The sequence below is a fragment of the Pundamilia nyererei genome, unplaced genomic scaffold, assembly GCF_000239375.1.
Source record: "Pundamilia nyererei isolate P.nyererei 1_Seehausen unplaced genomic scaffold, PunNye1.0 scaffold00158, whole genome shotgun sequence".
Taxonomy (NCBI): domain Eukaryota; kingdom Metazoa; phylum Chordata; class Actinopteri; order Cichliformes; family Cichlidae; genus Pundamilia; species Pundamilia nyererei.
Window position 1 is genome coordinate 1,072,627 of NW_005187559.1, and position 7,254 is coordinate 1,079,880.

The window sequence follows — 7,254 nt, forward strand, 5'->3', positions numbered from 1 at the left end:
CGTGATCATATGATCCAACTGCTCTGAGATCTGCAGATCTGTAGCTAGAATCCACTACAACTCTCAGAGAAGAAACTAATTCCTGTGTACTTGCTATCAGAAGTTTACTCATTCCAGTTGCTGTGTTATCTTTTCGAAACTGTAGCTGTCCTTCTTTGACAGCTAACATTGCAGCATTTCTTTCACAAGCTGCCAACTTAGATTTTATGAGAATAAAGGTGCATAGAAGGAAATATTTTCTTTCCTGAAATGCTGCCAGCACTTTTGAAGCTTTTGTAAATCGGGTTTTCCTGGAAGAAGTTGCATCTAACTGGCTATTATCTCACTATTTGTTGCAGCTTTGTAGGAATTATCCGCAGAACTGCTTCTGAGGTCAAATGCCGTGATATACCAGTGTAGAAACTAGAGTTCATTTACTTCTGAAGGAAGATGTGTTTACATAGTTCATCAGACAGGTTTCACACACCCTTACTCTTGGCCGTGACTTTTTATGAATTCTTTACACAAAAACAGCGGAGCTCTTTATAGGACAGTTAACAAAGGCCAAGCTATTAACTTGTGTGGAAGAAATGAGGAAAAAGAAAAGAATTCAAGAATACAATCCTCAGCATGCTGTTAAACAGGTATCTCTCCAGATCAGATTCACTGCCTAAGCTATGAGTCATGCCTGCTGAAACATGAAACCAAACTTGATAGTGGAATCCACAATGCACATGGTGCTCAGTTCAGTCTCGGTTTAGAGAGTAGTCTGTCTGATCGAATGTTAGCGAATGCGGTGATACCCATACATATGTGTTTGGGTAGCCTAGAGACTGTGGCCTGGCCAAAGGAAACTGTGGCCTTGCTGTAAAGCCTGGCTTGAAGCGGAGATGGTGTATGTGTGTGTTCATCTGTCTGCATCAGTCTGGGCGGCAGCCCAGAGCAGCCACTCATAGAAGATCTGCGCCAAACCCACTGACAGCTCCTCTCAGTGGTTGAGTGAATGAGGAGGTGAGGATGGCCTGATAAACTCTGGCAGACACCTCAGTGCATCAGCATGTTCTACAAACATACAATCCACATACTTAAAAACATCAACAAACTCACAGCCAGTCTAGCATTTTTTTCACTTCTTCCCTGACCCCAATATGCCTCACTTTGAACTTGCTACCAGGATAACGCTCAGTCTGCTGGTCAGTTCATCTGTCATTTTATGTAAACGGATTTTAGTCATTTTTCTCTGAATTAAAGTCCCGGATGGACAAATCCTATCATTTTAACCAGAAGGCTCACATTTGTAGCTTTGAGTGAATTGTGCCAATAATAATAAATTGTTTTATAATAGTACATCAAGAAGGCGTTTATGTCGTTTACTGATTATTGTATCTTTCTAACATCAAATAAAACTGCTATATTGGTTTATGCGTGGGAAGATTATTACTTTGGGGCCACAAGTTGGAAGAAATGAAATTGTGACCAAATCTTAACAGGGTACAAGACATTGAATTTGACTTTGGTGAGTATTGGGAACTTACAATAATCTCAAAGCAGCCCTGAGCCTATGCTGCCACATAGGCTCCCTGTAGGATCGATATTTTCAGTGCTGTTTTTCCACAACCAATTCAATCTATGCTGGAAATTGAAAGCATAGTTTTACTAGTGGTGAGTAGTTTAGACCATAACATAATATTGAATTAATATGTGACATGAAAAGCTTACAGGCTATCCACGGGATAGCCCCTGTGTTGTTCTCCAGGACTATTTTGATGGCCAACACACAGATTCACAATATGCCAAACCTTTAATGAGGTTTTAATGAAACCACAAGATTACTTTAAAGAAAAATAATGTCCTCTCCCTGAACTCTGCATGCCTTGCAAATATGTGAAGAAAGTCAGAAAGAACATCTTGATCTATACAGCCTACACCATCATCCTATACTGCTCTGGGAGGATTTAAGTCATAACAGTTCCCGCCCACTCTGTGGGATGTATTGTTGTGCTTTACGCATTCCAGATGAGACCATAGCTTATCCCCCCCCCACCCCCCACCCCACCCCACACCCATTTGAGAGTTTCAAAACATCTGTTCTTTCGAGTTCCTCTAAGAAATGAATTTTACCCTTTAAAGACTAAAAGTAGGGTGTGGTCAAGAAAAATGATGCAGAGCTGTGAAGAAAAGTGATTCAGCTTTCCATTTTTAAAAAAACATTTATTTTATTCAATAAAAAATGGAAATGAATGACTGAAAATGCAAACTCAGGCAGTTTCCATGACCCCAAAACTGTGGTTCCGAATGTGCAGCCGGAAAAATTACATTAAATCCCATACTTGGTTATACGGAGCAGGCAAATGGTGAACGGCAGAGAAGAAAATATACATGGCAGCTTGGACGGAACTCCTCACTTTTTCGGGGTTGTGGGGGATGGGGTGGAAAGGCTTAATTGAAGCCAGGGCTTGTTTTTATATTTTTCCATTATAAAGTTACCCTTTCAAAACAATTACCTGGGCTCCCATTACACTGAGCCAACAATGCAGCTTCAGCCTTGTTAAATAAGCTCTGCTCCTGCAAGACAGTCTTTTTAATAACTTGTGTGCTGTACAAATACCACAAGTACAAACATATGTTCACTATATAAACAACAGCAGAGAGATGCAGGCTGGTGGAAAATAGTCCTGTATTTGAAGTTGCAAACAAAATCTCTTTTTTCTCTCGCTCTTTTTGCTCTTTCTTACACTCACACATGGAGAAACTACACATACAATGCAGCTGACAAGCCCGAAATGCCACTTTGGGGATACTGGGGTTTTCCACTGAGAATATTTAATTCTCTGAGGTCATGGTTAGGTTTGTAGATCTCAAGTCTGTAAAAACTACACACATGGTTGTGGGAGGAGGGAGTAGGCAGTGCTAGCCAACCTCTGAGGATCACCGTTGTGCAATGCATAACTTGAAACTTCATGGAAAACTGGAAAACTGTTCCGCTCGCACGATCACTTCACCTTCATTTTCATTAATGAATACAACTTCAGTGAAGTTCAATGTGAGAAGATCAGTGAAAGTTTAAAAATGACCCATGGATCGTTTTCAAGCAAAATTTCTGGTGACCAGGAAATTCCAAACAATGTGTACAGCTCTTTCCATTGACTACTTCATCCTCTGTGTGCGTGTGTGTGTCTGCTTGAGTCACTGTCTGGCTGGCTCTGCTCCTTAAGTGAGAACCGATGGGACAAGCTGGAGACGACAGGCAGCTGGAGCAACGTTACTACACATACACAAACACATACACGCAAACACACATGGCCACTCTGGTCACACCCAAGGCATTCCAAGCATGCAGGGCCAGGCGCTCACATAGTGGTCTCTAAATACGCCTGGGCCTCTGTGGGTGACTCACTTTCACTACGCACATGTGTGTGTACATGGCTCCACATGTGAAAGAGAGGGTCAGTGTTTGATAGTGTTCAAAATGGCAGCTCTGTGTGGAGTACTGTGTGAAAGAGTCTGAGTATTTCTGATGAACGGTTCAATTAACAGTGCGATCGAAAACAGTTGCAACACTGAGCCAAGTGTCTCCTCTTTCCCCACAGACATCCGTCCAGCCTAGGTCCAACAACAGTGTGACCTCACCCTGCCTCCACCCTATATCCTGCTCCAACACTTCCTTGCTGGCCTAAAGCTGCAACACAGCTGGATCATGCACCAAGAGAATACATAAATATATATTTATATATATATATTTTTAAAAGGAGTGGGGGCGAGATTAATGATCCATTCCTTCCCTATCTGATCCACCCTGCTCTGATTCGCTTTATGACTCTCATCCATATAGCTCACCAAGTCGGTCAAACACCCACATAAGCATTCTTCCATTCCTAAATACACAGAGATATACAAGTCCCACTCACATAAAGATTGATGCGTTTGCTGTCAACACAAGATTTTTCCTGGGATGGCGGTGTGCGAAAGCCAGTGTTTCGCTTGAGATAAATCCTGAACAACTTCCTTTGAGCACTGCAGAGCGGTGCCAATCAAAGTAAACAGCTACAGATGGAGAGGGCGGAGGGAGCTTAAACCAGGCTTCACCATGCTAGCTACTCTGCCAGAAGGCAGTTGTTTGATAGAGGAATTTTAGGAGATGGCCTCATGCTCAGCTGGATCTTTTGAGCTGAGAGCCAGACACGCCTCTACATCACATGCAAAGCGTCACGCTGAGTGTTTATGTTTAAAATAAACACTGCCGATTTAAATTTCAAGGCTAAATCTTCCCAGAAAAATAAAGAAAAAAAGTCTCATGACAGATGTGAGAATGTTAAGGTTGTTTAAAAGATCAAATAATTGCACAGTGGTTTTTATCCAGCATTTACATTTATAGCATGAATGCCCGTAGGATCGTAGCGGATGTTTGCCACTGCTGCTTAAGGTTTTTGTGTGACTTCTGTAATTCAGCATAAGGCAGAAATTGTATATGTGTGAATTGAATGCGTGCAAGAGATGATGCACATTATTCCGGGATGCTGAACTCAGATAACATCCTCTTCCTGAGTCAGTATGATGCCAGTTTTGAATTCAAAGTCACATCTTTAATTGCTTTACCAAAGTAAAAAGTAACCCAAGCCTAATTCAATGATCAAATCATACAAAAAAATAAAATAAACTCAAGTCAACCCAACCCAACAGAGAACACACTAGTACACACAATACATCTGTTTATGGTCTGTCAGCTCTGATTGGCCATGTGAACTTGGAGGAGGAGAGTTAAATCCTGGCCAGTAAGACGATAAAAAGATCCAGCATCTGTTGAAGTTTTCCCCCTCTCCTCTCCAGCTCAATCCTGAGGGGACCATGGCCAAAGGGAGTAGTGCATAAACTGGATGACGAAGTTGTTAAATGGAGGACCAACACCCAGTACAGTGTGTTTTAAAAATCATCTCTACACATGGAGCTCTGGGATTCTTCACCCTAGTGTTGTTTTCTATCTCCAGGCACGCCTTGATTTATAATGCTGCTGAGATTTGAGGAAAGCGAATGAGGCTTTAGGTTGCGGCAGTATTTCCACAAGCAAAAGTAGAGCTTGCGTATAAAGTCGCATGAAAACAGGAAGGTGATTGCTGTGACTGTAATGGAAAGTCTGTCTGGTTGCCCCTGCCAGTGCTGATATTAGTAAGAGCAGTATGAAATGAACAGTGGGCTCTGTATTTTCTAACTACAGAAGCCTGAACACATCCCCATCCATCCGACCGAGTGATGTGAATGAGAATTAGTTTAAATATCTTTCATCTTAGCTGGGAAATCAAACATTTTTTGAAGCAATACCACAGCTATTGAGCTGCATATTTTTTTTCCACTTCATTGGCCGAAAAGGGAGAAAAAAAAACATTAAACATCAAAATCTGCTCATGTAGACTTTAATTTTGAAGTACGGAGATTGATGTGACGGACTGGAATTACTTAGATGCTTATAAATGTGCTTTATGCGGGCTAATAAAATGTTCAAAATAACTTTAGATTGTTGAATAGAAGAGATGTTTAATGAATGAAATGTGGTGCATGAAAGGATCCACTTATTTCCAGATTAGCGTCAGGCATCAATCTCTGTCGGCCCTTCAGCTCTCTCTGCCCTCGCTGTGAAAGCTGGACAATTATTACCCATATTGTCAGGAGAAAAAAGACGGGCCGGAAGGTCAAAGTTTAAAGTTGGACAACAGGAAGTGACCCTTTGTGTTCAATTTCCAGGTCACTTTTTGCCCCACTGTGGACATGCTGTCGCTACCAAACAAGGGGTGCATTGTGTAGACACAGTGCCTCAGTAGAAATGGCGCCAAGTCTCACTGTGTGATCAACACCTGAAGGCTTGTTTTATCAGTCGTAGGTTCCCAGTATATATACATGTATATATTTAAATCTATTAACTTTATATTTAAAGAAGCTGATGAATTGCAAATGTGTGTTGTTTTGCCAACAACTGTCCAAAACTTTATGTGCAAAAGCTTTACGTTTGACAGAGACCGAATGTGTGGGTGTCCGGAGGAGTGCAGGAGCCGAGGTATACAGAGTGCTCGCCTTCCTCCAGTTTCAACCAGCTGTAGATGACTGGCATTGGAAGGAAAGCGGCCTCTGGCAGAAATAAGTGTAGAGATCAGCAGAGCCTCCAGCTCTATCTATTGTGGTCATGGGTGCATGGGTGCAGACTAGGCCAGACCTCCTGGGGACACACTCGGCTGCAGGACCTGTGCTCTGCAGCAGAATGAGATGGGGTGAAGGCAGTACCGCACAGACAGAAGCAAAGCATGGAAAATGAAGGGTTGAATCATGTTTTTTTTATCCTGATGGCAAAAATTAGTCCTCCATGTTGAAGTTTAAGTACTACATGTTGGATGCAGAATAAAAAATTAACCACGTATCCTTGTGTTAAATTGTTCCAGTTATTTGATTGTCAACTGATTGCTATAACAGTTATAAAACATAGTGAACAAGTGAGCTACGTCTACAGTGATTTCAGCAAACGTGGTTCGGCTAAAGGGGAAAAACCACATTTTTACCATGAAGATTTGAGCCCAGTCCAAGGAGGCTGTGACAAAGTCTCCACATTTATAACGGAAACTGCTCATTGCACAACAACAGGAGGAGAACGAAAGAGACAGAAGCGGCTTCCTTTCAAATAACCTTTCCATATGGGGAAGCCATACCTACATTCTGAAAAACCTGCAAAAATCCATGAGTGGGAAAGCCACACAGATGTCTGGAGTATGGTTTAATTTTTCACAGTCCTCAGTTAAGGCATGTGAAGCTCTTTACAGCAAGAACACCAGAGACTTTTTGCATCCTCTGTACTCCTCCCCCCAGCACGTGTGTGTGGTCTCCTGCTGCTGGTCGTGAAGAGCCAGGTTTTAAAGGTCAAGAGGTCAGTACTGGGTACTGGAGTGTTTATGTTAGCAGCTCCTGTTAATGACAATATCCCTAGTGCTCCATCTCGCTCTCCTGAAGGAACAAATCAGCTTTAAAAAAAAAAAAAAGTATTTATGATAATAAATAAGATTGCGATTCTATACATTTTTTTAAAAGCAGATCTTCTCAGCAGAGTTTAGCACACCCTTCTGTACATTGTGTATATATTTGCTCACAGATGTTCGTATCAAAGCATGGGAAAGGATGTCTGGATAGCATCCAGTTTTTTTTTTTCATTCTCGCTACCAACCACAAACACACAGTTGGGGCTTTTCAGCCCTGGCACTAGCCTTCCACTTGTGTTCCAGCAAACATCTCCACACACAC